Below are 18,710 nucleotides of genomic sequence, written 5' to 3' on the forward strand. Positions count from 1 at the left end.
ATTTGCATGATGCTTTCCCCATGTATTCCATCATTTAATCATCACCTTTGTCTTGTGAGGTAACTAGAATGACTGTACGCAGACTAATCTAAGGCACACAGAGATTAAGTTACGTGACTAAGATCACAGAGTTAGTTATTGGCTGGATTCAAATCCAGGCTCTCCACCTCAAAATCGAATTCTCCTATCAACCCGTACTTTGTAGGATGAACAGTAAAGTCATTACGGATTGCTTCATAGAGAGTAAGGTGAGAAGAATCAGAGGAATGGATAAAACACCTTTGCTCTCATGCAGAATAAGAATTTGTGGGGCCGGGCGCGGTGGCTCAAGCCTGTAATCTCAGCACTTTGGGAGGCCGAGGCGGGTGGATCACGAGGTCAAGAGATAGAGACCATCCTGGTCAATATGGTGAAACCCCGTCTCTACTAAAAAAAATACAAAAAATTAGCTGGGCATGGTGGCGCGTGCCTGTAATCCCAGCTACTCAGGATGCTGAGGCAGAAGAATTGCTTGAATGCAGGAGGCGGAGGTGAGCCGAGATCACGCCATTGCACTCCAGCCTGGGTAACAAGAGCGAAACTCTGCCAAAAAAAAAAAAAAAAAAAAAAAAAAATGCCGGACGCGGTGGCTCAAGCCTGTAATCCCAGCACTTTGGGAGGTTGAGGCGGGTGGATCACGAGGTCAAGAGATGGAGACCATCCTGGTCAACATGGTGAAACCCCGTCTCTACTAAAAATACAAAAAATTAGCTGGGCATGGTGGCACGTGCCTGTAATCCCAGCTACTCAGGAGGCTGAGGCAGGAGAATTGCCTGAACCCAGGAGGCGGAGGCTGCGGTGAGCCGAGATCGCGCCATTGCACTCCAGCCTGAGTAACAAGAGTGAAACTCCGTCTCAAAAAAAAAAAAAAAAAAAAAGAATTTGTGACATGTGCTTCTCTAGTTAGGAAGAGATTAATACCAACCCCTAGCTGCTGTTATTATTAAGCATGGAGAAAGTATGCTACTAACCAGATTGATTTATAAGTTCCAGATGTGAAAAGAGAGGATCTATTAACTTTTTTCCATATACCACCAAAGATGATAGTAAAAATAATTTATGCTATTAAATTCATTTACTGAAATTGCTCTTTGCAGGACTAAAAGCTTTTATTATACTCCTTTTCCTTCGAAATAAATATGTGCTGAGAAAAATTTTTTTTAACCAGTATAACATCTGAAACAGGGATGAATAATTAACTCATGCTTGAATCTTCTTAATACATCTATTATAAAATTAAATGACTTTTGGCCACATGCAGTAGCTCACACCTGGCATCCCAATACTTTGAAGGCCAAGGCAGGAGAATTACTTGAGCCCAGGAGTTTGAGGCTAGCCTAGGCAACATAGTGAGACCTCATATCTACAATTTTTAAAAAAATTATCCAGGTATCGTGGTGTGTGCCTGTAGTCCTAGTTTCTTAGGACAGTGAGGTTGGGGGATTGCTTGAACCTAGGAGGTCAAGGCCGCAGTGATCTATGATTGTACCACTACACTCCAGTCTGTGTAACAGAGCAGGACCCCATCTCTAAATAAACAAACAAGTAAATAAATAAATTATTTTTGTTCTTGATCACTTATGACTTCCTAAAAGGCCTATGCCTATTAGGATCTGATGTATGTTTACATTTCATACATAAAAGAATTTATGGAGCATAACTTTGCCAATGCTTTTAGCAAAGATTTTCACTCCTTGACAATTATAATACAATGAATTATTTTTCTTAAACTAATAAATACACTCCTTGACAATTATAATACAATGAAGTATTTTTCTTAAGCTAATAAATTAACCACTTAATATCTTGTAGGAAATACAAACGAGATATATTAATATACTAATTATTACTCTTTGTGTCTAGAGCTTAAGTCTTAGGCCTCACTACTTAAAGGTGATATTCTATTAAAATAGTCAAACTCAGCAATTAAATGAAAAATTTCATGTAGTTTCACATCCTCTGAAAACATTTGCAAAGCTTTGACTAGTTCTGTGTCAGTATATAATAAAAGAGACAAAAAACAATGGACCATTAATGTTGAGATTTAAATAATAAGAAAGAAGACTTGTGAAGTCAATCCGGAAACAAACTAAGTGTCCTGTAGAATGTTACTTCTAGGCTGAGATGGTTACGGCCTTGAAGAACCTTAACCTTCTTGTCTAGCACAAATGCTTGCTTCCCAAGCAGCCACTTTAAATCTAACATCTCTATCATCAAAAGCAGTAGTCATTTCCCACTTCACATCTGAGTTTATCCATTTCACCTGAGAGCTGAAGTCACAGGAAGGGAGAAATCAGGGATCAGGGAGTCAGGTGGAGGCTAAATGGCACACACCTATTTCAGGAAGAGTGAGTGCCAATAATTAAAGAATCAAAAGGTAATACACAAATGAGAGATGTTGCAGCACAAGTTGTAACCAAGAGTGCCTTGGAGTTTCCTAGTAAAGAATAGGTTGTGAATACTTTATCATAAGGGTATGAGGCTTCATTAATTAGGGATGTCTCTTCATGTGTCTTGAGTGAAGACTTACTTGTTTTCTTTAAATGCTTCTTATTTAAAAACCCAGGTGTAAGGCCAGGTGGGATGGCTCACGCCTGTAATCCCAGCACTTTGGGAGGCTGCAGCAGGTGGATCATTTGAGGTAAGGAATTTGAGACCAGCCTGACCAACATAGTGAAACCCTGTCTTTACCAAAATACAAAAATTAGCCAGGCATGGTGGCGGATGCCTGTAATCCCAGCTACTCGGGAGGCAGAGGCAGGAGAATCCCTTGAACCCAGAAGGCCGAGGTTGTAGTAAGCCAAGATCACGCCACTGCACTCCAGCCTGGGTGACAGAGTGAGAGTGTTTCAGAAAAACAAACAACAACCACAACAACAAAAAACCAAATCTGGCCCAAAAAGTTTAAAGATTGTCCCACCTTTTAAAAATTGTGAAAACTGAAAAACTAAATGACTATCTCTATGCAGGACTTAATGCAAAAAAAGAAAATTCACACATAAATTGGAGGAATAATCATTTCAAGGTAAAAATTCTTCATTTAGGTACATATACATGATGAAGTAAAGTGATCCTTATCCTCACAGTCAGGAATAGTATGGAAAACTATTGTTAGTTCTCATACTATTACAAAATATCTCTTACAAAAAGGGATGAACTTGTAAGATAAAACACCTCTTTGTTTCAAAAGTAAGCACATCATCAGTTTATGCCAAGAAGTCATTCCTGATTTACCACACTGCTACATTCCTTCCTCACTCTGTAATTTATTGTTTTTTTAAATATAGGACAGCTCCAAAGACGTCACATCTGGGTATCCTCGAGGTTGGAGTTTTAGTTTGTTTTAGCTGGATGGAATGACAGAGTTTAATGCCTTGGACCAGCTTACACTGTGCAAACATTTTTAGCCTGAACTATGTTACATCTAAGATTTTCCTGAGACTATAAGACTGACTTGATACGGAAGAAAAAGTCAATGTTATTTCAAAAGGAAGAGGAGGAAGATGGGGAAAGAAACAATAGTTTGGGACCTACCAGATTAACTGTGTACCCTGGACCTGATACAATAGTTAATGCTGCATTAGATAACCCAGTTCTGTACAATGAGCAAAAACTCTCAATGAAATACGTCTGCCTATTACATACAGTATTTAGTGCAGTTTCCCAAACATGGTTTTCTGAATTTAACTTTTAGCCCTCTTAATACTTGGCAGGCAAAGTATTGTACAATACAAATAAAATCCTGTTGCAGGATTACCAGATTTCTGGGCTATTTGCAATATTCTCTTTTAATTTCATCATTGTGAAACAAACTGTACTTGCCACTTAAACTGGAATAGCCATTTACTACCAAAACTAAACAAGACAAAAATAATCTCTAAACATGACCACCCACACACACACCCCACAACACATACAGGCTAGGAGTCATAAAGCAAAGTTTGAGAAATTACACTACTATCAAAAACATACAACCTCAAAACAAAATACCAGAGGCAGAAAGGATGTGAGTAAATAGTAATCTTCATTCACTGCTGACTGAGTAGGAATTATACGATGTAGCCTTTTTTTTTTTTTTTTTTTTTTGAGACAGAGTTTCCTTCTATCACCCAGGCTGGCAGGATCTTGGCTCACTGCAAGCTTTGCCTCCTGTGTTCATGCAACTCTCATGCCTCAACCACCTGAATAACTGGGATTACAAGCTATGTAATCACCACCTAGATCAAAATGTAGAACATTTCTAGCACCCTTTTAAGATGACTGTCTTATGACTCTTTATTTCCTGTTGCTACCTCTAGAAAGTTGACTGCCTACGTTTTTGAACACATGTCTAATACTGGGCCTAAAGATGTTGGTTTCTGGGCCTTTGGATGCCACCACATGGTGAGTCTGCTGTACTGCAATAGATTTCCAAAGTGAAAAATGGTAATACGGATTCTGATGTGGTTAACAATGAAAACGGAGGACCTAAGGCCGGTGGCTCAAGCCTGTAATCCCAGCACTTTGGGAGGCCGAGGCGGGTGGATCACGAGGTCAAGAGATCGAGACCATCCTGGTCAACATGGTGAAACCCCGTCTCTACTAAAAATACAAAAATTAGCTGGGCATGGTGGCGCACGCCTGTAGTCCCAGCTACTAGGGAGGCTGAGGCAGGAGAATTGCTTGAACCCAGGAGGCGGAGGTTGCGGTGAGCCGAGATCGTGCCATTGCACTCCAGCCTGGGTAACAAGAGCAAAACCCCGTCTCAAAAAAAAAGAAAACGGAGGACCTAAAATTTCTCCTAAAAAAGAAAACATCTTCTCTTCCAAAAGGATAATTTAAGATCATGTACATAATGACATCACATGTTTACAATTAAATTTATTATATAACTTTCTACTTGCATATTTAGAATATGAAGAAAAAAATGATTTCAGCCTGGAATTGACATGATAATACTGATAGAGGCAGGAGGCAGAGAACTCTCCTAGGCAGATAGGGAAGGGTCCCTGGAGAACCCCTAACCCCCCAAGGTCATCTTGCACAGGTGGGTTGCCTAAACATGCCTGCAGTGAAAAATTCCATCCCTTAACACATGCACAGTAAGGAAATATACCAAGTAGAGTGGCTCAGACTAACCCACACGTGCATTGGAAGGATGGAGTAGAGCCGCCAGGAATTGGTGCCCTAAGCAAATAGGGAGCCCAGCTCCATCAGAGCACCTAGAAGCCCTTGTATTCAACTGTGAAGGAAGACAACCAGCAACCCTGCTTTCAGGACCCCTCTTTTTGCTGAGAGCTTTCCTTTTCACTTAATAAATTCTATTCCACGCACTCTTTGATGTTCCTGTGCCTAATTTTTCCTGGTTATGAGACAATAACTCATATCTAGCTGAGCTAAGGAGTAAAAAATCCTGCATCAATGTGAATTTTCTTTAAACATTGAATTTTTGTAAAAGTCACGGTGTTCAAGTCCAAAAGGCGAATTTTAATCTCTGAAATACAGTACAATCTAATGGTAATAAAGGCACAACATATTTCATAAACACAGGAAAGGTCAATGTTGATTCTTTGTGTAAGACTTTCCCCAAAAAGATATTATTTGGATTTAGTCTTAAAAAAAGAATAAGTATGTATAAGGCAACAAGGGTGAGGAATGACTCTTCAAGTAGAAGGAAGATAATGAAAAAGGTATGGGGAATGGAAACTTGACCTGTCCATTAGCAGAGAGAAAGAAGTTCAATGTGGTTAAAGCATGTCCAGCAGGAGAGTGCCTACTAGGAAATGAAGCTTAAGAGGAAAATGGAGTCCAGATTACTACTGACTTTCCATGAGCTGGAATTTGGGTATCACCCTGAAAGGGCAGGCAAGGGAGGGGGGGCTTTGACTTGAGAAGGAGTTGGTCAAAAGCAATGGAGAAAACTGTTTTTGGTGTCTTTTTTAAAATGTGAAATCACTACATTTTATCTGTTTAGAATAGACAGTGTTGTTTTTTGTAGCACTGGCTACCTTCTGTCAGTATTATTTTCCTTTTTGCTTTATGAAGAGAATGGGGGTAGTTAAATACCTTCAGAAATCCAGGAGTATCTTATTACTCTGATTTAGACAAAGCTTCAGCACTAGCTTTGTATCTCCATTAATATATCATGGTCTACTATATAACAGCCTATGTTAGCTTTACTTGCATTTTAGGTTGGCAGATATTTCAAGTATTATTAGCCACTAGCTGTAAAATGTTTTAAGGCTGGTAATGTATAGAAAGTAGGAGAACAGGGCCGGGCGCGGTGGCTCAAGCCTGTAATCCCAGCACTTTGGGCGGCCGAGGCGGGTGGATCACAAGGTCGAGAGATCGAGACCAACCTGGTCAACATGGTGAAACCCCCGTCTCTACTAAAAATACAAAAAAAAAAAAAAAATTAGCTGGGCATGGTGGCGCGTGCCTATAATCCCAGCTACTCAGGGGCTGAGGCAGGAGAATTGCCTGAACCCAGGAGGCGGAGGTTGCGGTGAGCCGAGATCACGCCATTGCACTCCAGCCTGGGTAACAAGAGCGAAACTCCGTCTCAAAAAAAAAAAAAAGAAAGTAGGAGAACAGGCCAGATGGGCTGGCTGACGCCTGTAGCCCCAGCACTTAGGGAGGCCGAGGCAGGTGGACTGCTTGAACTCAGGAGTTCAAGCCTAGGCAACATGGCAAAAACCCATCTCAAAAAAAAAATTAAAAGAAAAAAAGAAAGTATGAGAATAAAATTACATGCAACTAGTTTATTCAAATCTCTGAACTTACTGGTATATTTTTCATTATAAACTGTATTCTGACTATAAATTACTGTAATTCCCTTTAGAATTATGGCATTCTGTAATAGCTATATAACAGTATATCTTAAATTGTACACTGAAATTTTTCAATGCTCATTAAGGATACATTATTCAAACAGGTCTTTCCAGTATTTTATATTTTCAGGATAGGGAAAAAAGAGAACCCAAGCATTCATTGCTTAATGAATATTAAGGAAAAGTATAAAGATGATTAAATGATTTAGTATGCACATACAACGCATGTTGAAGACCCAGAGAGAGGAGAAATAAATGAATGGGCCACTAAATGAAGTTTTATTCCTATGGATGCAGAGCTTATTATTAAGAATCACTCATAGGAAAGGTTCTAGGTCAAGCTGCAGTAGACTGTACACACATGATTAATTCCATACCTGCCACAGAAACTTCAAGACAGTTACTGTTTTCTGTTTCTCCAAAATTTTACTTTAATTTAAATTATAGGGTCAGCCAGATATTCTGATAAGAAATTCACTTTTCCTCAAGAGAAAGAAAATGCTTTCATGGCATTGTTAACAAATGTATACACCTCCACTTTTTTAAGGGTTAAAAATCACATTAAGTAACCAAGACAGTTTCTTTATAAAAGTACAAACACATAACAGTGGAAAACAATTAGAGTATCATCAATGTAGCAGAAATGTTGATGACTATGTAGAAAGTAAAACACAGATAGGTTTGAATTTCCAGAAAAATCAAAAGAGAGAAAATGGCATCTCAGAACACCAAAGACAAGCCAGTTTCTTTCCAAAAAAGCCTCAGATAAGCTCCAGGTTTAGCAACAGAAAACTCGAAGACAGGAGTGGGCTGTGGAACAACCATCAGCATAGTTGAAAAAAGACACTTCCTGGAGAGAGAATTAGGGCCTGAGAGAAAAATGAATGCCAGACTTGCAATAATCATAGAATCTGGGCCAAAAAAAAAAGAAAGAAAGAAAAGAAAAAAGAATTAAACTGGAGGCTGAGTACAATGGTTCACACCTGTAATCGCAGCACTTTGGGAGGTCAAGATGGGCGGATCACCTGAGGTCAGGAGTTTGAGACCAGCCTGGCCAACTTGGTGAAACCCTTCTCTACTAAAAACACAAAAGATTAGCCAGGAATGGTGGTGCGAGCCAGTAGCCCCAGCTACTTGGGAGGCTGAGGTACAAGAATTGCTTGAACCCAGGAGGTGGAGGTTGCAGTGAGCTGCACTCCAGCCTGGGCAATAGAGGGAAACTCCATCTCAAAAAAAGAAAAGAAAAAAGCATTAAACTACATATCACAATGAAGTTATAACATCTATACACCAAATAACATAGCATCAACACTCAAAGCAAAAATTGTAGGAGTTACAAGGAGAACTAGAAATACCCTAGAGGTAGACTTCAATTCACACCCCTTAATCAATGTTAGAGCAAGTGGACAAAAAGTAGGTGAGAATATAGGAAAAAATAGAGTAATATCTTCAAAGGTCTAAGGAAAAAATTTTTGGAATTCAGCATTATTATTAATTAAGCATGAGGACAAAACAAAGACATTCAGAAAGTTAAAAAATTTACTATTCAAGCTCCCTATCTGAAAAAACATGACTCAAGGAAATTCTTCTGTACAGAAGAAGGAATCTAAGGCATCAGGTTATGCGATTATGGTGGCAGCTAAGTAGAACCAGAAACAAATGAAGAAAAGATTTCAGAGGCAAAGTTGTTTTTGATTGTTTGTTTGTTTGGTTGGTTTTTTTTTTGAGACGGAGTTTCGCTCTTGTTACCCAGGCTGGAGTGCAATGGCGCGACCTTGGCTCTCCGCAACCTCCGCCTCCTGGGTTCAGGCAATTCTCCTGCCTCAGCCTCCTGAGTAGCTAGGACTACAGGCGCACGCCACCATGCACAGCTAATTTTTTGTATTTTTAGTAGAGACGGGGTTTCACCATGTTGACCAGGATGGTCTTGATCTCTTGACCTCGTGATCCACCCACCTTGGTCTCCCAAAGTGCTGGGATTACAGGCGTGAGCCACCGCTCCGGGCCCAGAGGCAAAATTTTAATGGCATAAGATTAAGTTTCCTTCTAGCTTCGTCCAATCGCAATATTTGTTTACAGTGAATAATACTTTTATAATATTTTCATAAGTGCTATTTATTGATTTGCAATTTCAGGTGTAACAATACCCAACGCACAGGATATTTAATAATTATATTAAAGAATCATATGTAAAATCTCAACAAATTCAAGTATGCAAGAAATACCACCTTAGTGTGTGTGTGTGTGTGTGTGTGTGTGTGTGTGTGTGTGTGCAACATGGCTGTTTATTCACCTGGGTGCAGGCGGGCTGAGGCTGAAAAGGGTCTCAGTGGAGGGCAGTGGGATAGAAGTTGTTTTATAGTTTTTGGGTGGGCCATGGTAAGTTACAGAAGTTACAGTTGGCAGTTTTTTGCAAGCTGGGAGGGGGTTGTAGGTTGTGGAGTCACAAGATTGGCCAAGCTTGTGGGGGGTGTTGTAGGGTGTCGCCTTAAGAGGTTGGCCAAGGTCGGTAGGTTACAAAGTCCAATGGCCTTGTCAATTGAGGCCAGAATAAGAAACAATGGAGAATGTCTCCAAGTTAAGTAGGCACAGCAGGGGTTGATCATTTCTTCCTCTTTCTACCTTCTTACAGCCATTTCAGGTTATCTAATTCCAGAAGGCCCTCCAGGGGTGTGTGGGCAGTTCACTGGGGTCGCCGTGCCATCCATGGCATGGTCAGACCTTACATTCATGTCTTTTTATATTAGTAATATAAGGAAAAAGAAGAGTGGAGGACAGTGGAATATTAGGAAGGCCGGCACAGAGGGGTGATGGGGCGATGATTCTCAGGGCTTCTCCACCTTAGTTTTTGTACTTCAACTTAATTTCTGCATCTAGAAAATGCCCTCTTTCTCCCCGTACCATCCTCCTAGGTCCTGCTTGATGGGAAAGGTAATCACAGACATTCCTAGGGGTTATGCTGCCCTCCCTGGGTCTAATCAATGGCACAGTTAGGAAAGCATCAGAGAAAAGAGAGACCCTCCTATCATGAGTGATCGCTATACCCAGGTAACAGAGCCTCAACAAATGATTGATTGTTTCCCATGCTGCAAATCTCTGCTCTTTTGAGACTTTTGGTGCCCTATTTGAGGCATGGAAGTCTTAGCTGAGCTTGGGAACCCTGTGCTAGGGTCCTTCCTTCCCCAGAGAGCAGACAGGTCTGACCCTTCTGAGCCTCCTCCTTGGATCCACCATGGAGCAATGTTTGAATCCTGCATACCTTTTCACCACCGCCCACCCTCATGGAATCTCTAGAGAAGCCTCTCCCCACCTCCTGCATCTCCCAGTCACCACCCTGCCTCCCTTCAATCCTGTATTCCTCAATGAATTTAGGTTTACAGAAAACAAAACCCAGGAAAAACTGTACAGACTAATTCTGCTTTCCTTCCTGTCCCATACCTCCCTGATAGGATAAAGTTCAGAACCAGTTACTGGCTTCAATGGAGAAAGGGAAAATGAGAAATATAAATATTGTAAATATTATTCAGATATGTATTAATATAGGAAAAATTGAGAGGCAGATGGAAGAGAAGTAAATAGAAGGATAGTAATCTTTCATTGTGATTTATTCAATCCATATTAAATGTGATAAATGGGCCGGGTGCGGTGGCTCAAGCCTGTAATCCCAGCACTTTGGGAGGCCGAGGCGGGTGGATCACAAGGTCGAGAGATCGAGACCATCCTGGTCAACATGGTGAAACCCTGTCTCTACTAAAAATACAAAAAATTAGCTGGGCATGGTGGCACGTGCCTGTGCCACCAATTCCAGCTACTCAGGAGGCTGAGGCAGGAGAATTGCCTGAACCCAGGAGGCGGAGGTTGCGGTGAGCCGAGATCGCGCCATTGCACTCCGGCCTGGGTAACAAGAGCGAATCTCCGTCTCAAAAAAAACAAACAAAAACAAAAACAAAAACAAAAAATAAATGTGATAAATGAAGAATTAAACATTTAAATACATTGTTTAAAGTGAATAAAGCAACTACTAGGAAATTATATATATATATATGGTCATGCCCAGTGGCTCACACTTGTAATCCTAGCACTTTGGAAGGCTGAGGCAGTAGGATTGCTGGGACTGGGAGTTTGAGACCAGCCTGGGCAACATAGTAAGAACCTGTCTCTACAAAAAATTAAAAATTAGCTGGGTGTGGTTGTAGTATGCACCTGTAGTCCCATCTGCTTAGGAGGCTGAGGTGGAAGGATCACTTGAGCCCAGAAGTTTGAAGCTGCAGTGAGCCATGATTGCGCCACTGAACTTCAGCCTGGGTGATGGAACAAGACCTTGTCTCAAAAAAAAAAAAAAACAAAGGAAGAAGAAGGAGGAGGAGGAGGAGGAGGAGAAGAAGAAACAACAAGAAGAAAAAATATATAAATAAGAAAAAAAATCCAGAGGTGGAAGGTTAGGTAGGTCATGATAAATTCTTAATCTTTCATAGTGGAAAATCAATAGATTTTGTGTAAACATGATAAAACTTGAAGTAGATAAGTATGGTTAAACTGAAAGCAGAAACTTAACAGGGGTGATTTCTGGGAACTGAATTAGGGATTGGGGAGGAGATGGTTGAACAGAGGAGGGAGATTTTATTTTTCACTTTAAGTTTTTTATCCTTTATATTATGCAAATGTAATACTTTTCTAACAAAAATTAGTTTAATTAAAAATAAATAACACTACCTCCTTTCTAACCTACTACCTCATAAATATTTATAAGATACACTTAATAAAAATTTAATGTTAAAATATGCCCATGGGCACTAGATTTTGGCTTCTGTAAAACAGAGTAGCAAACATAAGAAGCCATGTTTGCTTGCTAGTATAATTTTGCAGTCCCCTGATTCTGTTAAAATGCAGCTCTCCAAAGAATGCCTTAAAGATGATAAACAAGATAGAGCACATAGCTCCCTGTCTCTTGCCTGAGAAACTATACTCCTTAAAAGATAAACGACCACCGGGTACGGTGGCTCACACATGTAATCCCAGCACTTTGGGAGGCTGAGGCAGGCAAATCACGAGGTCAGGAGTTCAAGGCAAGACTGGCTAACACGGTAAAACCCCATCTCTAAAGATTACTAAAGATGTAAAAAATTAGCTGGGCATGGTGGTGGGCACCTGTAATCCCAGCTAATGAGGAGGCTGAGGCAGGAGAATCACTTGAACCCAGGAGGTGGAGGTTGCAGTGAGCCGAGATTGTGCCAATGCACTCCAGCCTGGGCAACAGGATGAGACTCCATGTCAAAAAAAAAAAAAAAAAAAAAAAAAAAAAAGATAAATGACCTTGGTCCTTGCCTTTTCTGACACATAAGATAAAGCCTGCCAAGGTGTTGCAAGATTATGCCCCTGCAAACTGGAACCAAAGGAATTTTTGCACACAAGCTTTACTGTGATTTTTTTACACTGTATCTTCACTGCATGTATTAAAACTGTGAACTGAAATGCTACATTGGAGTAGTATGACAGACATTCTCTAGGAAACTCTTCCAGGTTATAATCCTCAGTAAGATTTCTGAATAAAACTGACTTTAACTCTTTAAAGGTCTGCTTTGTCTTTAGTCTACAATTTTAAAATTTACTATGAAATTCCTTTTCATATAAGCGTCTGCAAAAATGTTCACATTTTGAATAAACTCTTAGCTTTATACAGATGAATAAGTAATTTACCCAAGAAGAAACACTTGGAAAACAACTAGAAGGAAACAATAACAAAAAATAGCAAGTGACAAGGCAATAGCAGTATCTGTCTATATAGATACATATTGATATTGGTTTGTGGCTTTTTTTTTTTGAAACACGGCCTCACTGTCATCCAGGCTGGATCATAGCAGCCTCAATTTCCTGGGCTCAAGTAATTCTCCCACCACGACACCTGGGTAATTTTTAATTTTCATAGAGATGGAGTTTCAGTACGTTGCCCAGGCTGGTCTTGAACTCCTGGGCTCAAGTGATCCTCTTGCCTCAGCCTCCCAAGGTTCTGTGATTACAAGTATGAGCCACTGTACCTGGCCTGACGCAGCAACAGTAATGAGCATGAATTGTTTCAGAAAAGGAAATTATTCAAACCTTTCATTATCAGAATCACAAAAATAATCATGTCATTTGATCTAGTAAAACTAGTTTTAGGGATGTATTCCAGGCTGAGAATATCGAACATGAAATCAATATAAAAATGTTAAATTACTTACTTTTCTTTTGCACCAAGTCTCAGATATCCAGTATACGGCTGGGCACAGTGGCTGATGCTTGTAATCCCAGCACTTTGGGAAGCTGAGGCAGGAGGTTCAAGGCTAGGAGTTTGAGACCAGACTGGGCAACATAGCATGACCTTGTCTCTAAAGAAAGAAAGAAAGAAAAAAAAAAGAAAATATGATTAAATCCAGTATAGTATATATCAATTTGGGCTTTAGATTTTCATGGGAAATACTTGCTTTGTATTTAGAAGATTTGCAGTTGAAAAATTGAAATTACAGTTGGAAATGTAGATTTACATACCCCAGTTGTTCCAACATACTCAAGAGTTTTCCAATAACTGAATTTTAAAACACATACCCGTTTTAAATTTAAATGACAGTCGACCCTCAAATAACATGAGTTTGAACTGCCCCATCCACTTACACATGACTTTAACCATAAATCATCAGATATGGCATTTGGGGGCCAAAAAGACTCTGAAGTTTTTATAGCTCTTGGCACATACTGCCAAATTGCTTTTCAAAAGGATCGTATTAATTTACAGTGTCACCAACTATATAAAAATAACTCAACATACACACACTGAATAAATGTGATAAATATGATTTTGGCATAATTTCCCTGTCACATAGAATATCACCAGTTTATAGCTTTTTCTTTTATATAGGCATATTCATCTTCACTAAAATACATAATAATGGAATTTGTGTGTGTGTGTGTGTGTGTGTGTGTGTGTGTGTGTGTGTGTTTATTTATTTATTTATTTATTTATTTACTTTGAGACAGAGCTTCGCTCCTATTGCCCAGGCTGGAGTGCAGTGGCTCAATCTTGGCTCACTGCAACCTCCGTCTCCTGTACTCAACTGATTCTCCTGCCTCAGTCTCCCAGGTAGCTGGGATTACAGGCATGTGCCACCATACATGGCTAATTTTTTGTATTTTTAGTAGAGATGGAGTTTCTCCATGTTGGTCAGGTTGGTCTTTAACTCCTGACCTCAGATGATCTGCCCGTCTCGGCCTCCCAAAGTGCTGGGATTACAGGTGTAAGCCACTGTGCCCAACCATAATTTTGTTTGTTTTTAAAGTGGCATTCTGACCTCTTTTCCACAGCTTCTTTCTTGACAGTTTTTTATCTCAGGGTTTCTACAATTATAATAACTGCTGATATAGATATAGATATAGATATAGATATAGATATAGATATAGATATAGATGTATTTTAATTGATATGGAGTCTCACTCTGTCACCCAGGCTGGAGTACACTGGTGTGATCTTGGCTCACCACAACCTCCACCTCCTGAGCTCAAGCAATTCTCCTGCCTTAGCCTCCCGAGTAGCTGGGACTAAAGGCACATGCCTAGAATAAGATTTTAGGTCTTATTTTAGGTTAGAATGTATTATAACACACAAAATTTATAGAAAGGACAATAATTTTTCAGACCTATACTTATTAACTTAAAGATGTTTCATTAATTGGAAAGAATTTGTCCTTTTGATGGTAAAAATCTCAGCTAAATTGTGTTTCTTTGCCAATTTCATTACTTAGTTTAACTAAGAAGAGCTTAAAGATAACGTAGACAAATCCAGTTCCACAGAAATCCAGTAACTCTTTTTGTTCCAGAGGGTCAACATTTTTATTTCCTTCAATCCCTGTTTTCTGTTGAAACTATCAGCATGGTTTATGAATTTGGTAAAAGAAACAATTACACTAAATCACTGTTAAGAAACATATATTCCTATGTCAGAAAAGCCTCATTCGTAATTTTGTGAAAAATACTGTAAACAAACTATATTCCTTATAAATATAATTTTCTTTTTCCCAATTAATGTATTTTAATTAGATAAATACCTAATAAATGGTATGGCCAATACTGAAATTCAGCTTCAACTCTCAGCCAAAATTTTTAAAGATTTTACTATAATGAAAGAGATGATACTACATATCTGAACCTCTCCACCTGACTATATATATATATGCATTTTTCTCCATTGACTACTGAGACTGTTAAATTCTACTGAAATACGATTATCTTGTTGTAGTTAAAGGAATAAGGCCACTCTTGTATTTAGATGTCTCTCTCCGAATGAAGAGATCATCCTACTTACCTTGAAAGTGGATTTTCAATCAGAACATTGGAACTGTACAGGCCAGTTCTAGATAAGTAGGCAGGACTTGTGAACCACTGCACCTGGCCAGGGACCGGTGTTTAACCTGAGGTTAGGATGCCTGGCTGGGCATGGTGGCTCATGCCTATAATCCCAGCACTTTGGGAGGCTGAGGCAGGTGGATCACCTGAGGTCAGGAGTTTAAGACCACCAGCCTGGCCAACACGATGAAACCCAGTCTCTACCTAAAATAACAGAAACTCAAAGAAAATAGAAACAGACAGTAAAAGAAACAACAGATCTGTAGGAGCAGATTCTGCATAGTGGTTTTTATAGATAGGCCCAAAGTATGAAGGTATACAAGAAAGAGAAGAGAGAAAAATTATATAATATCTCTTTATTTCTGTGTTCACTTCTTTCTCTACCAGGTCTGTAAGAAATCAGATTATCTTCTGTGCTTCTCACACTGGAAAATATCTCTTTCTAGGATAAATATGGGGCGGGGCTTCCTCCTCGAGCATCTACCTTAACTGAAGATTTTGGGGATAAAATACAACTTTAATGTTAAAACGAACCCCATATTGACTTCACATTTTATGAAAAAAATGTTTTTTTAAAAACCTCAAAATGATTTTAAAGGAAAACGATGGCAGTTTTTTTACTTTGTTAATTTTCTCACTGTATTTTTGCTATTTCACTGCTTTCTGTTGTTTCTTTTATTGTCTCTATATTTTCTTTGCGTTTCTGTTATTTTTCTAAAAACAGAAAAACATATGTCTAAGAGAGATACATAATTTATTAATTTGGATACATAGTTTATTAATTAACTTTTCTTTGAGACTGTGTTTATTAATTAACTTTTCTTTGAGACTGTGTCTCACTCTGTCTCCCACACTACAGTACAACAGAGTAATCTCTGCTGACTGCAACCTCCGATTCCTGGGTTCAAGTGATTCTCCTGCCTCAGCCTCCTGAGTAGCTGGGATTACAGGCAGCTGCTACTGCGCCCAGCTAATTTTTGTATTTTTAGTAGAGACAAGGTTTCACCTTGTTGGCCAGGCTGGCCTCAAACTCCTGACCTCAAGTGATCCACCCACCTCAGCCTCCCACAAGTGCTGGGATTAAAAATGTGAGCCACCTCACCCAGCCTCTTTTTTCTAATATCAGCATTTAAATCTTGACATTTTCCTTAAAGCACCACTTTTCATATATCCCACAAGTTTTGAATTATATTTCTTTGATTATCAGTTTTAAGTATTTCTAAAATATCTATCATAATTTCTTCTTAAACTCAAGAGTTACTTTTAAAAACAACTTGAGTTATTTAATAGGGATTTTAAATTTATCTTTTTGCTCTTAATTTCTAACTAGATCTAATATTTATTATTTGAAGTTGTTGATGCTTTCTGGATGGCCTAGTGTGTAATCACTTGTAACTATTACATGTGTGCTGGAGAAAAATATGTATTCTCTGATTCTGATTTGGCCAAGTTTGCTCATTGCTTTGTTCAGATTTCCTATATATTCTTTCTAGTCTTTTTGGGTTTTTTTGACACAGAGTCTCGCTCTGTTGCCAGGTTAGAATGCAGTGACTTGATTTCGGCTCACTGCAATCTCCGCCTTTCGGGCTCAAGCCATTTTCCTGCCTCAGCCTTCTAAGTAGCTGGTGTTACAGGCACACACAACCACCACACCCTGCTAATTTTTGTATTTTTTTAGTAGAGATGGGGTTTCACCATGTTGACTAGGATGGTCTTGATTTTCTGACCTCGCGATCCACCTGCCTCAGACTCCCAAAGTACTGGGCTTACAGGCATGGGCCACCATGCCCAGCCATATTCTTGCTTTTTGTCTGTTTAGCCTAACAATAATGAAAGAAAGGTGTGGACTGTCTCATAATGGTGAATTTATCATTTTTTTGTGAAGTTCTGTAAATTTTTGCTTCATGTACTGTCAGCCTGTTTTATGAGACGCGTACATATGTCAAGTTTATCTAACTTGGTGAATTGAATCATTTACCATTGTACCATGACTCTCTTCATCCCTAACAGTGTACCAGTCTACTTTTGGTTAGTATTTGCCTAACTTAGTATATACCACCACCTTTTGTTTCACTCTTTATATCCTTGTGCCCCTGTGCTTTAGGCATATCTCCTATAAATAACATACATCTGGAATTTAAAAATCCAGTTTGGTGGGTTTACTGACATTTATACTTACTGTACTTATTGATATATTTATAATGCTTTCTATTCTCTTAATTTGTAATTTGTCCCACATTTTCTGTTTCCTACTTTAAAAAATGATATATGTAAAAGTTCCTAATTAAACTCAAACTAGTGCATCCTCTTATCTTTTTCTTTTCTCCTTATCCCTACCTTCAGTACATTGATGTTATCCAGAGACTTTAATTCTAGGGTTTCATGAATATATGTTCTCTTTCCCCTTTGGCCTTAGCAGTTTTTAAATAACAACAAATATTACAAAGATATTTGTTCACCTTCAAATATCTATTTTTATTTCTCTCTATCTCCTAGGGATTTTAGTTGCAGCTATATTGGAGCAGACACAGTGTACTAAGAAAATGGCACAGAAAAGTAAAAGGCAAACTATTCTTTCCTTTCTAATTTATTCTCCCATTGCCCCTTGCTCCAGGCCATATCCATCATCCCATGATCTTCCTGGTTGGAAACATGACTTGTTTCAACACTGATTTGAGAATGGAAAAACACATAGGCTTTGGAGTCAAAGGAATGTGGTTTAAAATAACTTTACACTGGGCAAGTGATATGATTTGGCTGTGTCCCCACCCAAATCTCATCTTGAATTGAAGCTCCCATAATGCCTATGTGTTGTGGGAGGGACTCAATTATCTCCCACTGGGAGACACTCCCATTTGTGGCAGTGAATAAGTCCCATGAGATGTGATGATTTTATAAGGGGTTTCCCTTTTCACTTGGCACTCTCATTTTTCTCTTGTCTACCACCATGTAAGACGTGCCTTTCACCTTCTGCAACAATTATGAAGCCTTCCCAGTCACGTGGAACTGTGAGTTGATTAAACCTTTTTTTCTTTATAAATTACTCCGTCTTAGGTATGTCTTTATCAGCAACATGAAAACGAACTAATCAAGCACGTTTTCTGCATCTCCATTTTCTTATCCATTTAGGCTTGTTGGGAGGATTAAATGAGATAATTAGTCCTAGTTCTGCTGCCTACCAAAATGCTGACATTGTAAAATTACTGACTCTTACCCACAAGATTAACTTCAGAGGAGCTACAGAGGGGAAAAAATTCGAAGTTACAAGGTAAACACCAACATATCAAGAAAAGAGAAAATTCTGGGGCAATGCATCTATTCTAAACTGGTGTTTATGGATGATGGATATGGCCTGGGGCAGGAAGCAATAGGAGAATAAATTTAAAAATAAATGAGAATAGCCAGGCGCGGTGGCTCAAGCCTGTAATCCCAGCACTTTGGGAGGCCGAGGCAGGTGGATCATGAGGTCAAGAGATCGAGACCATTCTG

The sequence above is a fragment of the Saimiri boliviensis genome, chromosome 2 (genome assembly GCF_048565385.1).
Source record: "Saimiri boliviensis isolate mSaiBol1 chromosome 2, mSaiBol1.pri, whole genome shotgun sequence".
NCBI classification, from domain to species: domain Eukaryota; kingdom Metazoa; phylum Chordata; class Mammalia; order Primates; family Cebidae; genus Saimiri; species Saimiri boliviensis.